This window comes from Cylas formicarius, unplaced genomic scaffold, assembly GCF_029955315.1.
Source record: "Cylas formicarius isolate icCylForm1 unplaced genomic scaffold, icCylForm1.1 PGA_scaffold_1__22_contigs__length_36826433, whole genome shotgun sequence".
Classification (NCBI taxonomy): domain Eukaryota; kingdom Metazoa; phylum Arthropoda; class Insecta; order Coleoptera; family Brentidae; genus Cylas; species Cylas formicarius.
In genome coordinates this window covers 31,375,230-31,398,764 of record NW_026844264.1, presented here as the reverse complement: position 1 = coordinate 31,398,764, position 23,535 = coordinate 31,375,230, and the positions used below count along the sequence as shown (strand labels likewise).

At 34.0% G+C, this 23,535-nt stretch overlaps 1 protein-coding gene across 1 annotated transcript in view; it reads right to left on the bottom strand.

The window, feature by feature from the left end:
* Nucleotides 1-23,535, bottom strand: part of LOC132696556 (pseudouridylate synthase RPUSD2-like) — a 378,541-nt gene that overhangs the window by 347,784 nt on the left and 7,222 nt on the right. The window lies entirely within an intron of this gene.

The following is a 23,535-nucleotide window of genomic DNA, read 5'->3' as shown; positions in this document are numbered from 1 at the left end:
GATGAAACCATAGTTCTCTATTATGACCCTATATCGAAAAAAGAATCAATGGAGTGGCGTCGTAAGGGTGAAGCACATCCAAGAAAATTCAGAGTCTGGCAGTCAACAAAAAAAGTGATGGCCACGATCTTTTGGGATTGTGATGGAATTCTTTTGATAGACTTTAAAGAAACTAATACCATTGTCAATGGTAGATATCACGCAACATTATAACATAAATGGCAAGACTGGACACGTGTAAAACGTCGAGGAAAACTGACCAAAGGCGTGCGTCTTTTGCACGATAATGCACCTGTCCATACTGCTGGTGTTGCACAAGCTGCCATTTTAGAGCGTGGGTTCCAACAGATAGATCATCCTCCCTATAGTCCAGATATGGACACCAGCGACTATTATTTGTTTGGATATTTGAAAAAGAACTTACGTGCATGGCGATTTAACGACGAGATTGAATTAAAAGAGGCAGTTTTAGCTCATTTTGCAGACACACCAAAAGAATATTTTTTTAAAGGAAATAAGTGTTTTGAAATTAAGGGGGATTATATTGAAAAATAATAAAAAATTGTTACTCTACTTTATTTCTTTCATATTCAGATTGGGAAGTTTTGGCGCTGCCCTCGTACAATAAGGAAAAAAACATGGCAGTTCGTTAGTTTGACAGTTTTTAGATGGAATTTTTAAGAATAAAACAAGCTAATTGTGTATAGATTGTTATTTAGAAATAAAAAGGCTCAAAGCGGTTTAGGATTTGAAAATGTCTTAGGTGTACTCGTGATTAAAGCGTCGTTTATAAAACATGTTGCATATTCACACATTAGGGCGTGAATTTTTTTGGGGCCCGATGCTAACGGAAAATTATCAAAAAGTACCACACAAAACAATAAAGAATTTTATATTAAAGAATCGAGGCGTTACTAGCTAACACAATTTTCTCACTAAATCGAATCGGCTTCCTTTAATTTAAGATTAGCTCTAACGAAGAAAAACAGACGCAATTAAGGTTCGTATCTGTTGCTTCGATACACCGTAGAAAATATTGTTTCATTTATCCTACTGATTTCCCCGGCAAATAGGAAGATAATTGCATTTGCAACAGTTCTATTACGGATCCGGCGTTCGATGTCGCTTTAACTTAGTCCGTTGGCGGATATTTTAACGTACAGGGACAATCGGAAATAGTCAATTAGACGCGTTTTAGCATCAATTTGGATTCAGCGCCGAATTTTAAAACGGCCTTGTTTTTTTATTGCCTAGTTAACTGTTGACTTCATTACAGAGCCTAGTTGTGACGGCAGCAACAAATAATGACGTTATATTGAAAGCAGAACCGACAAGCATTATTAATGGATAGAAAAAGCGGCACTAGAAATTTTTGTTATCATTTTCGTATCGTTATTATCAAGCGATCGGTTAATAAAATGTTATACGCAGATAAAAAGAACGTATCCAACTTAGGCAAGTAACTTTTCGGACAAGAGAAACTTTTACATAATTGTTTGGAGCTTTTAGTTTGTTAAATCACTTGTTAATGATTTTCAATCAATCAAATTTGGAAGTTTTATTTTTAGCTTTTGTAATAAAAATTCAGGTGTACTGTATGAAGGAATTTCGCACAAAATTCCGGGACAATTCCAAGGAGAATTAATTACAGGACTTAAGGTTTGCCCCTAGATTATTGATTTTAATTTAATTTTTATTTGTATTTAAGTGATTTCAAGTTCTTCCTGCCTAAAAAGTAATTTTTAACCGCTTAAACTCAAAAACTTGGTCTATGAAAATAACTCGGGTATTGTAAATAATTTAAAATTATTAAAAAAGGATAAATTACATTTTTGTAAATGTATTTAATAAGCTCAAAATGACGTTCATATTTCGAAAGAAGAAACTTCAATCAAATAAAAATGTATTTCAAATGTATTATCAAATTTATTTTCGATGAAATTCTTTCAGATATTGAATAGTCATAATACACCTGTAAAATACCTAATTACACACCGATCTAGCGTGCGGGAAGCGTCACTTTACCACGTCAGTTTCGTTTCCCACGGATCCGAGTCACTTCGGCCATTTCCGGGATTTAACCGCACGGGTTTGGGAGCAATCGGATGTTTTCAGAGATATTTCCCACGCTTTGAATTTTGACGTTTGTCAATTCTGACGGTCATGTCAGTGAATGTTTTGCGAAAATGCACCCAAAAACTAACGGTCGTAGAAAAAGTATAGTATGCAACACGTTCGGTAAACTTTTTAAGTCACTGTAAAATACTTTCAGATCTTGAATAGTGACAGCGCTCCAAAATTCTTTTTCTACTCCCTTCTATAAAATACCTAATTACAGAAAGATCTTGGCTACGGAAGTGTCATTTTATTTTCTTATTTTATATATTTTATAGTACCGTGCGGATTTGGGAGCAATCAGATGTTTTCGGAAATATTACCGCACTCCTTGAATTTTGACGTAATCGTATTGTTTTGGAAAAATGTACCCCAAAACTAACGGTATGCAACACGTTTCATAAACGTTTTAAGTCACTCCGTTTACCAACTTTGTTGCATAATATACCATTTTCTACTCTCTTCTATAAAATACCCAATTATACGTCGATCTAGGGTGCGGGAAGCGTCATATTACCTCGACAGTTTCGTTTACTACGGCTGTGAGTCATTTCGGACATTTCCTGGATATTACCGCATGGGTTTGGGAGCATCGCATATTTTCGGACATTTTACCACACGGAAAGTCATTTCAGTGAATGTATCTGTGTTGCTTTGCAAGAATGTACCCAGAAAAGTATAGTATGCAACACGTTTGTTAAAAGTGCTAAGCCCCACGTTTATTAAACTCGTGACTCAAATACATATACTATCAAAACCCACAGAAGAAAATTTTTCCAGACCACTGACTTCCATCATTAAATTATCAAGAGTTGCCGCTCCCATGATATAACGTACCATGTTTAGTTTTTATGTTCCAGAAAGTTTTTTTTGTGATTTAGTTGTAATTTACCTTAAAATAATTGTACCCTATAGAGACTATTTCTTGTTATTGCCATTATTAAATGTGGGGTTTATTTTGCGATTGTTTGCCAAATATTCTGCAAATATTTGTTAGCTTTCCAAAAATCACATCTTGGACGTCTTGTACTCAAATCACGTAATAAATGTTTGAGAAATCTGCATTCGTGTCACAGCCGTATTGTATTCTTAATCCATTTAAACCTATCTGGCTAATAAATGGAAGTCGGGAGAGAAATGGAAACGATCCATGCACTGATGGCGTGCAATTTAACCCGAAATCTAATTAGTGTGTGAAATGTCGATGGCTTTTGTTAAAATAAACTGAACGCTAGCGATAATGGAAAAGGGAACTTAGAGGTTGCCTCCAGGGGCAATTTTGTTTGAAACAACGTTATTAAGGCGAGAACAATCATACTTAGAAGATCAAGGGGTGCATTTGAAGTTTGCTAATAAGGTTAATGTTTAAAATCGTTTAGAATATTTGCCAAAATTTTCAACCGCCATTAGATGACAAAAATTAAATATGGCGACGACTTTAAAATACGAAACGAAAAAGACAGACTGCCATATTTTCCGCTTTTATCACCCCGAAGGAGAAAAGAATTCTATAAAGAAGGTCGTTAATTTAAAATAATTATCGGGATTTGGGGCAATTAGTATAAAATTTATTTCGCTGCTAAAATTCTCGCTATTTCATTTGAGGTGCCTAAAATTTAATTATAAAGTTTTGTCCGAAATGTTATAGGCGTTTTGTAAAGTTTTCTATAGCGATTCATTAAGAATTGATTAATGAATTGTGGGCTTATCATCTGAGAAATATATAATAAACAGTTTGATAATCTGAAAAGTTTGATTTTTTTCATTATTGACTACATCTTATACAGGGTACATGAAGCAATTTATAAAAGTGTTATAAAATACAACATCAAACGCTCACTGACCGACGTGAAAAATATGCAGAATTGTCAAGAATGAGGAACATCAAAATACCATCATAAATATCTACTGAAAACACCCGATCGCTCCAAACCCTTGACTAAAGTACGAAGAACATTCGAATTGACTCTAGACAGTGTTTAATGAAGCTGATGTTGTAAAGTGGCACACCATCAATGCATAATAATAAAATAAAACGTGAATTTCTACGATTCTTGCAGAGTTGTCATGTGTGTGTGTGTGTGTATTAGCCATTTGTTTTTAGATAGTAACATTTGAGACCTATCTCATTTTATAAGTCGAAAACTAGTGAACAACTGCCATTCCACCTTCCACGGCCTTATCAATTTAGGATTATTCTATGAATAAAAACAAGTAATATTCACTGCTGCCATAAAATGAAAAATGACACAGTTATTCGTATACTTAATATAATTAATTGCTCCAATAAGATTACAAGAAACGAACAGAGCGTTGGAAAATTTAATTTATTTTTCCTGCTAACATATAATTATTTTAATTATTTGCCGTTATTAGTTTTGTTAGATTTTGATTTCTACGTTATACTTATATAAATAAATGAAACGTACTCCTTGTTCATAATACTCCAAGTTTTTGATACAGAATACTGACAAATTCAGCACTTGTAATTTTTTTTTTTTTTAAGGTCTAGGCCTTCATTTACATATAATGCTGTAATTTTGTTGAACTCCTTAGATTACGGCCTCGAATATTTTTTTTACAAAACTTTTGGTTTCTATTTAAAAACGCATTTCAATCTTACAAAATACATAAAGTGTAAAGTTTAAGTGTAAATTAACGTTACAATAGGTGTAGTTTAAGGTTTATTGATATGATGATGAAGATTTTATGTAGGTATGTGTTAAGTGTGAGTGTGAATAACTTTGAACATAAATTTCGCACAAGTGTTTTTGATAAAAAGACTATTACTACTATTATTGTTATTATTATTATTCTCTTATTCTTATCTTACTCTTCCTTTCTTATTAAGGTGCTTGAAGTTTGGATCGATCATTATATTTGTTGGAAAGATCACATTGAACACCTTTGGTACAAGCTGTCAAATCGATTGTTTTTAATTATTGCCTCCAATTAATTTAATTTCGGATTTTTTCATTCCCAGCGTCCTCCATTGTTTTGTGGGGTGGTTCCGTGCATGCCCGCAAAGCTTTTCTTATACAAAAAAGAGTGATTTCGAATGCAAAACGTCGTGGTCACTGTCGTCCCCTCTTCCCAAAGCTTAATATTTTGACCTTACCATCACTATTTATGTACCATACGATATGTCTAAGCATTGTGATCGCCACAATCACTACACCAGGGGATCTGAATTAATTGTCCAGAGCCATTCTAGGCTGCGCTCGTCCGAGTTAAATGAGTTGTACATTCATTATTACAATTACAATTATTACAATTTGTTGTCAAACACTTGTCGTACACTAAATTTTGTGAATTAATAAAATAATATCTATTGAAGAATGCATTCTACACTGCAGACAAATACATAAGTGTTGCGTCACGAGTGTCTCCATAATACTAATTGGAATTTTTCTAGCTAATTCTTGTTTCAATATTTACTATATGCATACCTGATAATTATGCGTTAATTCATTTTGATTCATAGATGTGCCATTTGTTGTGTGTGTAATGGCCAACAAAGTCTAAAGTATAAAGTCTAGTTTTATTATTAATATAAAACATACTTATAGAAGCGCTACAGTAAATATGTTTTAATGACTCTGCCATTCATTTCTCTTTATTTCGCCGTCAAGTGGTCAAAAAATAATGCAGTGCTACGGACGGCATTCCCATTCTATACCCTATACTTTACTCAAATAGAATATAGAAAAATTCATTTTCTCTTTTTAATTCCTTAAGTACTCGATCTGAACTTTCAATTCAACCGAAGCTATCAGACAAATCAAAAAAGGATGCAAAATCCTCACGGCAGCGAAGTTTACCGAAACTTTTTCCGATATTCAACGAAACGCGTCACTTGGAAAAAATGTTCCCTCTCATATTAAAAAACCGCTTCGCAGACAATGTTCGTACATTTCCCTTAAATAACATAAATTAAGGTCGTAATACGTCTGTGCTTTAGGCTCCCCATTGTCACATAATTTAATCAAAGGAGCGAGTACGCAGCAACAAATCTCGCGACAAAGAGGGAAGGCAAGATGTCTAGCTAATATTTCAAATCATTCGTTCATGGTAATTAGCATCAGCACAATCGCGTATCACATCACGGTGATATAATGCTAAACGAAGTTGCTTGTCGGAATGCTTAATTCACAGTATACTCAGTTATCGAGATGACGAACATCAAATAGCTTCGAAGCGGCTTGAAGTAATTAATTTGAAATGTTATAAGTTTCCACTTGGAATAACAAAATAACCGACACCTACTTAAGACATTAATCGGTCAAATAACTTAAGAATATAAAAAAAGAATATAAATGTAGAACAGTTAAACATAAACTCACCCACATCACATACACAGACTATTACGAAAATATTATTTAGTATAAATAAATAAAAGCAGAATAACAAACAACTAACAACAGGTACGCGTTTCATTAAATTGGGTTTAATTATATCTCTCAAGGTATTCCTGAAGTGAATTAAAACAATGAGCAAGTAAATAGAATTAGAAACTGACTTCGATGTCGTACACTCCTAAAATGATAAGAGTCATTTTTAGAGTAAAAAAAAACACCATGTGGCTCAGAAAAAGGGGTCTGCAGTGTGCTTGAAAATACGTACCACATGTAACCCCAATCGTTCTCTTCTATAATTTCAAAAATGCTAAATACTTGAGTACTGGGTCACAACAATGCAGTAGTGCAAAATAACACACTTTAAGAGTGATGGAATTGGAAGTGGAAGAATTGTTACACCGTGTGCCAAATAAAACGATCCACTATTCTATCTGTCTGGAAACTTGGGAGACACGAAAAAAAGTTTCTTCTATTCCAATAATTTTGTTATTTTAAATAGAACGCCCTGCATATTTTGACATTTTTGAAATCCATGGTAAAACTCTCTTAATTCCTATGCGAATTTTGCATAGTTCAGTTGAAAAAAATTAAGTTAAGTTAAATCAAGATTACGCACGTATGCATTCTTGATGAATTTAAAGCTTCCACTTGTTAGCAATATTTTTAAATAGCAAAGACACGATACTATTTCTTTTAAAGATATAATACATCCTATTCAATACAACCTATTGCTAACAATACAAGGGATCCATTAATACGTGGAGATTTTGAGAAAAATCGACTCTATACTACACACTTTAACAGATTGAATAAACCATCAGAATTCATATGTAAAGAAACATTTAATAGCTAAATATCTAGCTTGATTGAAAATACCTAATAACAAAAAAAACAATTAAAGTTTATAGGTTAACCAAAAAACTATAACTTATTTAAAATACAAATAAAATATATACTAACAAAAAACTTGACAACTATGAACGTTTTAAATAGAAATATGAAAAACAACAAAAACAAATAGAAATGTCAAAGTTTGATATATCTTAATGGGTAAAAAAATTTTTTTTGATGTCATAGCCAACTACATTTTTAAATATTTTGATATTTTTTTGTTATTTTGATGGCAGATGAAACGAACATTTTAAGAGGAACATTTTTAACTATTGGAAATTTCAATCAAGCTAGATAATTATTGAATGTTTCTCTAAATATGAATTCTAAAGTTTTATTAAATCTGTATTAATAGCAATAGGTTTTATTCGTAAATCTGGAGTGTTATATCTTTAAAAGAAGTAGGATCATGTCTTTGCTATTTGAAAAATACTTAATATCGCGAAAAAGTGAAGTGAATGTGGGTGGCTTTGAATTCAACAAGAATTTATACGGGTGTTATTTTAAACCTCGCATATCTCAAAAAGTATACAAAAAATTAAATATAAAATAAATTACAAACTTACCTTATTTTTTGTCTTAAAATTGATATCTCAATAAAAATATAGGGTGTTCCATTTGAAAATCTTGAGATTTTATTAATTGAATTCGCCAAAGCGGCACCACCTATTTGGGACACCTTGTATAAGCTGAGGGGCATCTGTCAAACTGATTAAGTAGTGCATCATGTCCTTAGTCTGTGGTTAAATTTTCGTTGCAATATCTGGGTCAGTAGCGTCACAACACAATTTTATAAGGAGCAATCATAATATGAAAAAAAAAAACACATAACCTCAATTTCTGCTTAACCTATACAAAATTCGAATAGGAATTTCTTAAGAAAATGACCTTTAATTTAACCAAGGATTCCAAAAATGTCGATATATACAAGGCGTTCAATTTCAAATATCAAAGTTGATGTCGGAGGGGTCACTTTTGGGAATCTTCAGGAGAGTTCAAGAAACCTTTGTAAGAAACTTTTCTTGTATCTAATATGCGTTTCCAGATCGTATAGTGAATCTTTTATTTGACACACGGGGTACCGATTGAACAATAAAGCTCCTCCACCAAGCAGATTGTGGAACTCCTCAACCAAAATCTACACAAGTGGAAATTTACCTGATGAATGGCTGAAATCTACATTCATACCAATCCTAAAAAAACAAAACCCAAAAAAGTGTGAAGATTAAACGATAAGAGGTAAATATGAGCTCGACTTTGATTAGACGCAGTTTGATGTCAGGCACTGATTTGGGACTAGGGAAGCTCCGTTCCCCTTGACCATATTGCTGCAAAAATGCCGACACCAGCGCAGCGACGTATTTGCCTGCTTCATTCATTATGAAAAGGCCTTCGATGGCGTGCAGCATATGAAACTCATTGAAGCGCCACAAAGAGCAGCAGTCGACCAAATCATAAGAAAGATATATTGGAAACAGACGGCAAATATAAGCATTGACAATAAATTGAGCAATGACATGACGATATGCCGGGTGTACGCCAGGGCCGTATTCTCTCTCCCCTTCAGTTTAACTTGAATTCAGACATTATTTTTAAAATACCACTACAGCGGACAGATATAGGCATTAAGGTGAATAACTTGAGACACGCAGACGATACTGTTGTCGTGGCAGAAAGCACAGAAAACCTCCAACGACTTCTAGCACCATCAGCAAAGAAATGGGAGTGAATATAAATATAACAAAAACTAAATTTCTGATCTAACCGCTCACCACATGAAAATGCGCTGATCTGGAACTAAACGAAGCGAGCATAGAAAGAGTCAGAAGGTTCAAAATTAAAAACCGAATGGAGATTGCGCTTTCCAGTTTCTACAGGAAAACTTTTTAAACTGGTAGAAGACCGATATGCTTTCTCCCAAGTGACTGAAAGAAGAAGAACCAAGGTTTCAAAATTTATCGAAGATTCTTATCAAAAATATCAAACTCGATAATGCTTTAAAGAGTTCATCGGTATGATGTGGACACCTTGTAAGATCTAATAATACCTTAACACTGTTTCACACCGCTAACCTCGAGTAAGAAAAAGTTCCAATATAGCTGATAGTGCAAAGCACGTCATTCACATATACGACAAATAATAACGGACCCAAAATGGAGGCTCGCGTTTGAATGTTCATTATGAGATTTTGCGATAACCTTGGAGAAGTAGGGTAAAACACCCAATGTGCACTTATGCAATTACAAATAACCAAAGCTGACAGCACGGTGGCTGGAAGTTGGAGTAGGTATAATATTCGTCAATGTTTTAAGGCAACCGCGTGTTTGGCGTGAGAAAAAATCGCCATTTTGTTAGTAATTGATAGTTATTTTCGGAAATATTATATATGTTAATAAAATTTTAGCCGATTTTTATTTATCTACAGTCTTCATAAGAAATTTTACTTTATTTGTTTTTTAAAATAGAATTATAAATATGCCCACTACTAGGTATTAAATTTTATCACAGATGAATGATTGACACTAAATATGACGAATTGAGGGCAAAAAAATATTTTATTTAATTATTTATTATTATCTAATTATTATTCAATATAATGACTTTAAAAGTGATAAAACAATGCCTAAAATTAAAAAAACAAAACACATAAAATCATACAACGAAAGGCACTTCGGAAGGCTCTGGAAAAGGAAAATGCTCAACATTGTATGTGCTATATTTTAATATGTTATAAGGTATTAGTTCCATTTTGTATCTAAGTTAGTTTACAATTTTTACATGCCAGTTACTAAGATAAATACATCAACTACTGCACTTTTTTTTCGATTGCCAATCACTGATAACAAATGCCAAAAACTAGAGCATTATGCCAAGAACTGGAAAAAACAACACAAAATTGACAAAACATATTTTTTTAAAATTACTTATTAACTTATAGCATTATTTTTGGTTTAAAATTTACCCGAAAATCAATGTTTCCAAACTTAATGACGACGAAATGGAGTTAAAAAAAATAAAAAAACTACAATAAATTTAGAAATTTTTTTTACTTTAAAAATAATACTGCCAAACTTACGATGAGTAAAATTAAAAACAGCTCAAAAAATACTCACTACAGTATTAAATAAATATATTTATTAATTTTTATTGCTGTGAATATTATAATTACTTTATATTATTTATGATTAAGATAACCTTCCGCATGTATGTACTATTTTTATCATTTAAAAACCTTTGCTATTTTATGGAGTATACATTACGACTATTTTCTATAAAACAGACTATTGGTAGGAGAATATACTTATCTTTTTCTATTACACAGAGAAGTAAACACTCACCTTTCTCTTTTCTGACAGAGGTTACTGCGCAGCTGCTATAAAGCATCCTTCTTAATGGAACTTTGATTCGTGGCAATCATTATTCTTGGCATGATTTTAACTGGCAATCATATAGCATTGTATTCGCAATAAATAAAATTACAATTGCAATATGCAGTTTTTTGGGCATAAGAATGAGGGTAAATCAGTAAATTAATTTAACTGTGTTACACCTGATTGCCACGTACTATTGACTGGAAAAATCCTGGCAATCAGGTGGGGCTTCATTCTACATGTTATTTGCTATAGATTTTGCTAAATTTATTTGGTGATGATAAATAAAAAAAATTATTTAAATAATTTTTTATTAAAAATAATATAAACAGGATATGGATTGGCAATCAGTCGGTGACTTATTTGTTAATAAATTTTATTATTAAAAAGGTATGTTTCATCTGGTATAGCGATCAGGACAGATTTTTTACAGTGGGATCTTAGACTATTGTACTTTAGCCTTCTCGGAATACACAGAGTTTTAAAGGAAACGATTAAGAAAAGATGCAGCTGACACCGTTCCACAAATGATTTTGAGTGGTTGCAAATTTTTCATCAAATGCCTATTGCATTGTTTTGTCGACTTTGAAATTTGATTTTCCCATTTGCGCCGGAATATCATGCCGTGTATTGCCTCAACCATATCAACATGTGTTAACAAAATGCACCCAATAAACCTCACAACGATTAATAAAACATAGATATAGCGATAAGCGAACTATTGAATTTACAACATTAAATATTTTACAGTTTCCGAGCCCGCTTTAAACCGAACACCAAATTTTGGACACACTGTATAGAAGGCGAACCACCTGAGCTTCCAATATAACGTCAGGAACAAACATCAACACTCGCGCGGAGCGGTGAAAAATTTGAAATTTCTATCTGGCCGCAATACGCGGAATATTAAAACTTCCACCATCGCAAACACAAATCACGCAAAACAAAACAGAAATGCCGGGGTATTTCCATTAAAATCTCATCCCAGTTCAATAACTTTCCTCGGAATTATGCAATGGCTTTTTTACACGTTTTGGTTTCCGCGATACACAAAACCAGAAACCGAATAAGGGAAAACTCTTTCCATTCCCATCTTATTATTCATTGTTTGCCGTTGGTCGAAACCTAATATTGTACATTTTTTAAGCAATCCCATATTCGTTATTTCCACGCTCCTTTTTCCTATTCTTATCCCCTATAATGGATTTTATTGCCATCTGCTTCTAGTCGTAAGGTCTCGCTCGGGGGAAATAAAAAAGAAAATTTCGATTATATCTATTTTTCGACGTGTTACGGACCATGAACTACAAAGGGAGGATTTGAATACTTTCCATTACACATCCACGCTGCTGACGGATCTGAAAAAATGATTTCTTTTTTTTTTCTCGCTTGTGCTTTTGTATTCCCCCTTCTCCATGGTCTGCGAAATTGCACATCTCGATGGAAAGTGGTCCTTTAAAATTCCCATGAGTGAATAAACCTAAATCACCAAAATCATATGACTTTTTTGCAATTTAAATCATGAGGAAAATCGAAATTTCTAATAGTAGAATTATAAGAGAATACAAATTTAATACTTCTTGTTTAATAATTTATGATATATACGATACATATGATTCCAAAGTTACAATGAAATGAAATTAAGTGCGCTGTAGTTTTTAGACATTTAACTGAATACGTTTAGCCACTTTCAAAGAATTTTGTGATTGTATCAGACCTATTAACTTTCTAATTTGACGAATAGACATTTGGGCACTATATGGAATCGTGCTTTAGTGATGTGCTACTAGTTTTAAAACGCTCGATCCCCAGTACTTTTGAATGTTGCAGACCAATCAAATACTGTCTGCAAGCGCTGAATAATTTTTTGTTATTTGCAAAAATTCATGGTTACATGAACAATGCTCCGAAAAGGCGTATATATTGGTCCAACACCTAAATCGAGCAAAACAAAAAATTGCACCAGATAAACATAAACATGTTAACACTGACACACATACAACACGTACAACATTAAAATAAGAGTGGAAAAAAATAAAAATCCTGTTGCGGAAAGAATCGAAACAATCGAAGAACTGAAAAATAGCTAAAAATAGCAGCTTATCTTATTTATAGGACAGAATATGACTTTCAAAAAATCATGATGAACTTCCGAAATCTAAGGGGGTGAAGTAAATTGGGAATGTTCGTCTTTTTTTTAATTCGAAAATAATTAATAAGACAAAACAACGCCGCAAGAAACACTTCCGAAACCACGATGGCCAAAATGAAAATGGAAACCACGAATACTTGAGAACGGATTACTGAAGTAACGCGGACGATTTTAAACCCAATTTTGCCGTACGTCAATTTTTACTCAATCAGCTAAAAGCTTTCGGAAATATTTGGACGAATGCAATGTACATTATGTGAGCAGGTACCGCTACTTCAATCAACTGCCCTGAGCTCCACCAAACTTGACTACTAGGTGCAAATGCAAATTCACCATCGACAGGGCTTCAATAAAAATTCCAGCCTCGCTTGGATTCATTTCTAAAAAATGATAAATAGAATATAGAGACGAAAATTGTTCTGAAAAATATAAATCCCTCTAGATTCAGAAAAAAAACTGCGCCCATGCCAAAATCAAGACCACAAAGTTGATTGTTTAAATTGAAACCAAATCATTATTGTCGGCGCATTGATTTGAAAGAAATAAAAGGCCCTGAAGAGGGTTGCAAACAAATTTCCTTCGTAATTAATGGTTTTCTTAACCTATTAACATAGTTTATTGAAAATTTATTTATTTATTTATTTATTTATTTAATCGTGTCTTACTACAACTTGTGACTAGAAATTATGAGATATTGTTCATATATCACTCCAGTGTCTGGCGTATTTCACAGCATTTTCATTGCACGTCCAAAGGTCCCGGATGGTACATGGGGCTTGTAGGGATTGACATGCTAGAAGGTGCTCCATTGTCTGGGATTCTCCACATTCACACGTTTCCTCGTCTACGTATCCCCATTTCAGGAGGTTGTTCTTGGATCTCCCCATTTGGCACCGGAGTCGGTTGAGGGTTTTCCAGGTACCCCAGTCTAAGTCAGAGCCTGCAGGAAGTTTTTCTTTTATATTCCAGGTTGGGAGGTCGTTGATTGCTAGGCGCTGTTCCCATTTTGTCTCCTTGGTAGCAGTTTTAGAGGCTGTGTAGATTGCATAAAGCCCCGTCTTGATTTCAGTCTGGCCGCTGCCGGAATATATTGGTACATAGGATGTCTGAGGTCTTCACATTGTCTGCTTCGTTCGGCCATGGCTAGGGTTTCCCTACGTATTTGCGGTGGTGCAATTCCGGCTAGCATGTAAAGCTGATCAAGGTTAGTGGGTTTTAGGCATCCGGTTATCAATCTACACGTATCATGCAGGACAGGGTCCAGTCTATGGGCATGTGATGATCTCTCCCATACGGGGGATGCATACTCGGCTGCGGAGTAGCACAGTGCGAAGACCGAGGAGCGCAGGACGTTAGGTTCTGCTCCCCATCGAGCATTAATCTGTTTTCATAGAATGCCGTTTCAGGTGTTGACTTTGGCCTTGGTTTTATCGATATGCTTTCTGAACGTTAGGGAGCGGTCTAATGTAACACCTAGATAGACTGGGTTTGGGCAGTGTTGCAGTCTGACTGAGTTCCATTCTATTTGTAGTTCCTTTCTCGCCTATCGGTTATTGAGGTGGAATAGGCATGTCTGCGTTTTCGCTGGATTTGGACGGAGCTGATTTGATCTGTAATAATCATTCAGTTTTGATAGGGATTCTGTTATCTGATAACTACTGTAGCTATCTGATAGCTACGTCGTAGGCGTATATAAAGCTTCTTGTTGATGGGCCTATTGGTTGGTCGTTAGTATAAACATTGAAAAGCATGGGTGCTAGCACGCTACCTTGAGGAAGGCCATTCTTCTGGTTCCTTCAAGGGCTTCCCGTTCCTTGGAACTCTACATAGTATCTTCTGTTAGATAGCATTGTTTTTATCACTTTCGTCAGCTGGTAGTCTCCTGTCATTCTGAAAAATTTTCCCAGTAATATTTTATGGTTTATGGTGTCATATCAGATTAGATGGTTCTCGATTTGAGGCCCATACTTGTTAAGTATAAAGCATTCGTAGAGTTTGAAAGGGGAGCACAACAGTGACACCGGACGGTAGCTTTTAGCACCTTTCCTTGGTTTCCCCGGTTTAAGGACGGCTACGATTTTAGCTTTTAGCCACAATTTTGGGATTGTATTGTTGGTCCAGCAGGATTTATACATTTGAAGAATCCAGTTCTGGGCTAATAGGCCTAGGTTTATCAGGAACTCATTCAGGATTTCGTCTGGGCCTGGGGCCTTTCTGGCCTTCAGAGACTTGATTGCAGCCTCATTAGATTGCCAAGGCTGTTGTGCCATCCCGAAGGTGGGGGTCACTTTTACAGTTTGATCAGGCTTACCGTTTAGGAGTAGTTGATGTGCGATTTCGTTGGCGGTAACATTTACTTGGCCTTTGGAGGATGTTGGGTCTCCTGATAGCTAAATTAAACTTTGTCAAGTAAGAATTCGATTGGTAACGACCAACTAGCAATACACGTGATATTCGAGGTTCGCTCACTTGATTATGAAAAATATCACAAAAGGATATGAGGTCATATGTCAGACACTTTTGATCGATTTCTGTACTCTCAATCTAGTTCTATTCACCGATTCAAAAGCTTTCGTAAAATAATTTACGATGGTCTCCATTGCGACTTTAAAAAGTTTCAGCTAGTTTTAATAGTGGTTTGTCTCCCCTTATTGTATCAAAAAAAATACTTAAATAAAATTGTTTTTTCTACTCCCGTCTGTAAAATACCTAATTACCCACCGATCTAGCGTGCGGAAAGCGTCAGTTTACCACGTCAGATTCGTTTCCCACGAATCCGAGCCACATCGGAAATTTCCCGGATTTTACCGCACGGATTTGGGAGCTATAGGATGTTTTCAGAGATATTTCCCACGCTTTGAATTTTGCCGCTTGTCAATTCTGACGGTCATGTCAGTGAATGAATTCGTGTTGTTTAGCGAAAATGTACCCAAAAACTAACGGTCGTAGAAAAAGTGTAGTACGCAACAAGTTCGGTAAACTTTTTAACTTTTTGACATTTTCAGGTTTTGAGTTGCCGAGAACTAATTTTATAAATTATTGAATTAAATAGAATGAAAATAATCTCGCCCTATTTAAATAAGACATTTTCAGTACAATAGACATTAACTAATTTAACTAATTAAACAGGCAGGCAATCAAGATACTTTGACGTAAAATAACGATATGAGATACGTAGCGTTTTTTTTTTAATATCATTGGGCATCCCAAATAATAAATTAGAGTTTATTTGTTAAAATTTTTAATTTAATACCAAATTTATTTTTTTGTGTTCACATTTTAGGTTACTAGGTTGTTGGGCCCCTATTTGACTATCTAATGAGGTAAAAAATAATATCTTTGTATATATTACTTTATCAGGAAATGATATTTTTTAACAATGTCAAGAAACGCCACCTGGTGACGAAGCAAGCGATCGCAATCGTGTCACTCACAGTACGATGTTAAACCAGTTGCGATGTTCAAAAAACAAATGAAAATCGTACAAAAAAACATAGACGCTGAGGTTGGTAGGTGGTGCCACTTTAATTATAAGCAAGATAGCAATTCTCTAGGGAGATTTACTTAATATATTTGGTTTTTTAAATATAAATTAAATACAAGACTTCGTTGTAATTGCTGGGATTCCGACGACAACCTTTATATCAAATAGAAGGATTCTTGGCCATTACCACCGACACACTATGAACCCGTGTCTGCTCTCGCTTAAGGTCGGATAAAATTAATTCCAGCGCCCCCTTTAATGTACATACATCGCTACCTATTTGCTGATAGTTATTCCCGAACGCCGCCAGTCTGCTTCGTTTAAGGTGTCTTGTTGTCCTTTATCGTCCTACCGTATGCACTAATTATTATTGTCTGGGACGCCAAAATGTGTGAACAGCTGCAGGCGTTCCGTATTGTAATACAAGTTAGCAACTTCAATAGGACGACGTGTTTGCCCTGTTCTCTTGAGGGAATCCGTCCTGTTTGATGGCCTTTGAATAATAAAATCGGTAGACGTCCTTGATATGCAAGCACAATCACGGCTAATATTAGTCGAAGAAGCTAAACTCGACCTCGGGGTAATACTTTTAAAATTAGATTTTACAAAACTTTCAGTACAATATCGTAGATAAGCACCCCCTATATCCATGTCAAGCAAATGTGAAGTGATCTATAGCAGGTCAAGATACATCTTTTTAATTAATCTAAGATTATTACTACACTGAAAATATGTTGTAAAGCATCTTTTGAAGCAACACTTCCCTTAACCGAATCAATTTCATCCTTAGGGGTAGTAGGTCAGAGAAATTATTGGTTGATTTCTATGATACCTTGTAGCCCCTTAATACCTTAATAGTAATGGTCTTGAACTCATCTCCAAATCAATTTGACTGGAAATATCTATTTTCGAAAACTAATATTACGTTCATTTGACTATAAAAACTTTGATGTTTCCTGCAATATAACAATGGGAGTTCATCTTTTTATCCAACAAACCGCGAAATAGAATTCATTTTTAAATTTGCTACATATACAAAAACCGGACTCAAAAGTTCATTTCAAAATTATTTGTTTTGATTATATTATATTTACCAAAAATCTACGGGTTTTTTAATTTATCATCTTATATTAAAAAAAAATACAGTTCTTAATAAATCCGTTGTTATACATTAATTTGCCATATATAAAGCATAAGTATTCAGGCAAGTATCCTATCGGTAAGTATGCTGCAAATGGGGGCCGTAAAGAGTTATTTTTGATTAGTTTTACAAAATACGCTGCCCACAAATGAGAAAATTCGTCAGCTTTTATTTGTTTGGTACATTTGAAATATATTCTTCTTTTATTATGGACTACTAAGAATGCTTAAAATACAAGACCTAATCCTAATTAATAGTCCAAACAAAACAGTCTTCTATTCTATTTTTTTATCTTTAATCGTTAATTCAAAAAATCCTTCTGGGTCTTTTATACTGTTAACAATACATAGTGATAGAACAAGGTTGTCATTTTTTTGTGTATAAAGTTAAGTTAAGTAAAGATTTTAAAAGTTTTATTTTGCTACTTTACTTTTTTGTTTATAACTAAACATTTTTATGTTTAGCTAACACTTAAAAAAAAAGATTATTAATATCCTCCATATCCCAAATTGGTACACAATATTATATACGACATTATGGTCCTGCACAAAAATTAAAATGCTTACGTAAAAGTAATATTGTCACCGTGTTAGTTGTTACGCCCTCTATCGGACGTTATATTTACTGGAAATAAAAAATTTTTTGTCAGATACACTTTATAACAACACTATCTATCGATCTATCTATCTATCTATCTATCTATCTAGGTTTCGTCGATTTTGGATGTAATTAACTTCATTTGATCATCATTTAATATTTTGTTGTTTATAAAAAACGTCAAACACCCTAAGTAAATTTACGTAGAAGGCTTTAAAAAGCAAATTCTCAAATAGAGTAATTGAGTACTACTCAATTACTACTCAATTACTCTATTTGAGAATTTGCTTTTTAAAGCCTTCTACGTAAATTTACTTAGGGTGTTTGACGTTTTTTATAAACAACAAAATATTAAATGATGATCAAATGAAGTTAATTACATCCAAAATCGACGAAACCTAATTTTCAATTCAGTCTAGAAACATACAGAGCGCTCCATCCTATTTTATATAACCTGAACCCCGTTAATATCATTAACGGGAGACATTGCTTTCGACTGATGGGAACTAGTTTTGAGGTAGCTAAATTAAAACTCCAATTACGTGGTGATTGGTTTTTAACTTACAGTCAATTGGACCGGAAAATTTTGAGGCCCGGCAAACCTTAACGGTGACCTAATTGTGTGTTCATTAAAACAAAAAAATCACGTCGGTCTTCGACTGCCAATATTAATAAACTTTTAACAGTTTCATAGACTTTTTATAGCCGAATTGTTAATGGACGAATTAAACTTCCAACCGAAATTTATCAAAGGGAAACCCAACCGAAACAGTAACGATAAATTTAACGTAACGTTACGTGTTCCAAAAACTCATTTGAAATGTTAATATTTCATTAACGCTATACAATGTAAAACCCAATTTTTCCGACCACGTGCCTTCGTTCGTCTCAGTGGACCGGAAAATGCAAATCTATTTTCGTAATCAATTATCTAAAAACGATTTTCAATTTCCTATAGTTAAAATTATTTCGGGCCAAATTTGCTTGCTCCAAACGGTCGCTACGGAAATTATAATTTAATTTCTGCTGTAATTTTTCACTGCGATTTTTAATTAATTCATATACTCTATAGTAATATACATATCTATCTCTGTTCCTTTTTCTATTCACCTTCGACAACTTTAGTACACATTTCGCAAAACAAACTGTTTTTTTCTAATTTGTTCAGTTGGGTACTGGGAGATACTTTAACAAATTTAATAAACAAAAAAAGGTACACCACTGACTTTTTTGCAATTTCCATTTCTTTTTTTTAGATTAAACAAAAGAAAAAGGAAACTTTCATATATTTCTACATCATTGATGTCCAAACAATTTTTTTTAATTTTTATTCTCGAAAAAGAAGGAGTATACAAGAAGAATTGAAGAGATAATTTTTTTTTATTTTGGATGGATTAATGCAAAAAGAAAATAATAAAAATTATAAGAGTCAGTGGCGTGTATTTTTTTCTTGATCAAAAATTGTTAAATTATCTCCCGGTACGCCACAGAACCTAGTTCTTTTTCAAAATGAAGATAATTTAATCCATATTTATACTGAATAGAAACAAATATATCAGTACACCTGATTTTTTCAAAAAAAAAAAACGGAATAAGAGTGTATCCGGTATTCTGTAAATAAAATTCTAATTAAATGATTTGAGATTATAATTGCACCTCCTAGCGGCCATCCCACGAACTTCAAAATAATTTCAAACATTTTCTTGGGCCAACTTTTATCATACTTTTTTTAATACAAACATCTAGTTTGAATAGTTGCCGAGATACAGCCGTTTACCTCGCCAGAGCAGTGACTAAAGCGCAAAATTTTTGTAAATTAAATTAAGTCCATATTTTTTAATATATATGGTAAAACATACTATATGTATAAAACTTACTAATACAAAGTTTTCAAAGTCACAATTATGCGTGCAAATTTTTTTTGCAGTTCGATCACTGTTCTGCCGGAGCTGCGATATGTTTGCAAAGAGTCTCGAGAGTGGCAGGTAAACGGACAGGTAGTTGTTTACCCCCACCCCAGGCAAATTTCGTTTTTGAAATTTGTTGGTGAAAAAGGGATTAGTAAAACTGCCCCATTTATAAAAGAGAACATTATCATTTCCCATATGTTCAAAGTTCTCCGCCGCCAAAACTTAACATTCGGAGCAAAAATAGTTGAAATGTGTTCGTATATAACTGGACTTGGACAGTCGATAATATACCCACCTGTACATGAGAATAAATGTGGTCCAATCAGGTCACCAAAAAGAACTACGGGAAGGAAAAAAACTTGATTAAAAAATGCCTGAAATGAAAGAAAGACAAAATTATATGGTGACGATGACCACATGACGAAGAGTTAGTTAATATCTGGAAGACACACAAATGAAGCTTGATAAAACATAGTAGGATAAAAATGGTGGTGGTTTACTAGCATTTCAATCAAAAGGGACTGGAAACTATCAAGAAGATATGAAAAATCTTATGCCTTCTGGGACTGTTATAGTCGTGGGTCGTGGATACCCTCCGTTTTTGTGGAAAAAAAGTGGCTTACTTTAAATGGGAAGCAATTTCATAAGGAATATGCTGAAAAAGCAGCTGCTGGAGATTGTAAATTTGAATAAATCCCTTTGTACGAAATTTGTTGTCGACGAAATAGAATTGGTTTATAGCAAAGCATAACACCACTCTTAAGATGAGGGTCGCCGATACCCACTTGCAAGAGCGAATAAAGAAAGTCAGTCAAATGGAAGACAGAGTGTGGGAAGCTGATAAACACGTCAAAACCATTGTTATATTATTCTTATTTCTATATAAGTTTTTAAACAGGAATGAGCCAAATTTCTTATCGAACTGGAAGTCAGTGTTTGGGTATAATATCGACCCCGTCATACATAAGAGACGTTAATGAAATTCGTTTTTTACGCCCTAAAATAAGACAAAACTAACGGTTCCGTTTTAATATCGGACCGCGGATTTCATCGGCCGCAAATAATTAAACTGCGTGGGGTAAAATTTAATTGTACCTCTAGCGTGGAGAGAGGTGCTCGGTAGTGGTTTACTTTAACGATTAAGCGAGACAAAGGACTGACAAACTACTGACAGTGCAAATATATGTCACACCTGATGTGTTCGGTGAAATTAAACCGCTTAAAAGGGAATCGGTCATCGGTTAAGGTTGCTTTGAATGATTTAGCCAATTTCCTGAAATGCGAATGTGACAATTGTCCTCATTCCCATTACATCTAACATTGGCTGTCAACTGAAATAATTAATTACACTAAGAGAGCGACGATAGGTTGACGTTAGGATTAGGTCTTCAATAATTATAAAATACATCTTCGAGGAAATTACCAAAAGTTTTAATATACGCTGCCGACCGCAGAAATCGATACGTAGGGAGCTTTCCACTGTTTCTTTATCTTTTGTTGGGATAAAAATTGTATTAACTCTGGTGCGGTATTACTTATCGTCGGATTTATAGTCGTTTCTTGCAAAATGCCCGGAGGCTTCTTTACCCAAGGAAGATTAGAATTGTGTTCGGCAGTGAACTCCACTTAAACGGGAATGGTGTGTGGATGATAAAATTGAGACAAATTTTACAATAGAAAAAGATGATTGCTAAAGGGGATTGATTACACATTGCACTTCATAAGGAAAACCTAGAAAAGAAAAAAAAGCACACCAATTGATATACTTAGAAATTTATATCATTTTAATCTTTCTAATGATTTAAAAATATATATTGGAAAATTTATTGATCAGAAGAGAGCCGTATTTTAAAAGTATTATTTCAAGGAAGCTTAGCGCATTTACCTAAATATGTAAGCGAGGTAAGTGGCTGTATCTCCGTATAAGTGTAGAGTAAGAAATTACTTTAAGCGATATATCGAGTGTGATTTATTTGAAACCAGTGTGTCTTGTTTGCAAACAAAACATAACCTCATTTATACCAAAAACAACATAAACGTTAGTGTTGATTACTTTTGTATTAAAACCATGTCCCAGAAAAATAACCTAAATATTTTAATTTTTCAAAGAAACTTCCACGGGCTACTGTAATACTTTTTATAAAACTTCTGGAATCGTCCTGCGTTGCTTTTTGTTGACTGGAACTAGCTAACGTTTCGCCAATCATCCACTAAATCTAATATTGAACACATTGAATATCAGGAAAATATTCAAGATATTCTTACAGAGAAATCATATCGTCAACTTAAAAAAGATCTAAGTCATCTATGGAACGCATCCTTAAATCTATTATTAAGGCTTCTTCTCTATTAGACTCTTAAATTCCTCTTCTCTACGGAGTCCCAAAAGTTCACAAACCAGGATTACCCCCTCGACCTATTGTCAGCACCATTGGTTCTGCAACATAATCTCTAGCAAAATATCTAGCTTCCTTACTAAAACCCCTTACAGGGAAAACTTAGACTTTCGTACTTAATTCCTTTCACTTCATTGAACAAATAAAAAGTATTACATTAGATACACAACATATTCTGGTTAGTTTCGACGTAGAATCCCTCTTTACTAAAGTTTCTATTGGTGAAACTCTCACCATCATTCCCGATATATTTTAAATCAGAGAAGTATTTAAAAAAAAATTAACAATCGCGTGTGCAAGGGACTACAAAAAAGACCATTTTTCAAAAACCGTCTACAAGACCGAAAAAATTCTTGAACCAGAAGACGCAGAGGAAACGACTCCATAAACTTTTATTCTTGACAATTTTTCAAAAATATACAGGGTGCGCCTCAAATTCAAAAAAACTGAAAAATGGTGCCCTCCTATTATTGAAAATTGTCAATAATTTCAAATCTGTGTTTTAGATGTCAGTTTCTTTTAGATGAAGATATAGCCCATATAGGCAGCTTAAACTTTTATATTTACGGTTTTTAAGTATTGTAACGGGTGTTCGTGATATTCCGTGCAATATTAAAAAATACAATAAATACTCCAAATTTGCAGCTACCGACTTCAGACTTGGGAGAGAAGTATCACATTCGCTGTGCGAGATATTTAAAATAATCTAGACGCGATGACGTCATTTAATATTACCATGTATTGCATGGTTTTTCAAAATCCCGGCAGTTTTTTGAGAACCAATTACTCCATTAGAAAAATTCGGATACCAGGAAACTAAGGAGTTCCAGTGCTATATCCTCTATTTTGAACATTGTTGGAATTATATACAGGGTACGTCGTTTGTGGGCAAAAAATTCTAATAAATCCTAGAAATTTCCGCTTTTGTGGGTGAATTACTGGCGATACATGAAAAATTTGATAATTTGATATGGTCAGTAACGTAAAGTGTGCAAAAGAGAGAGTTTAAGGTTTCGTCTATAATACAGGAGTCGCAAGATATTTGAAAAAAATTAATTTTAAACCGCAATTACCAGTACAAATTTTAATATTTACCGAAGTGTGCCATAACTCTGAAGTT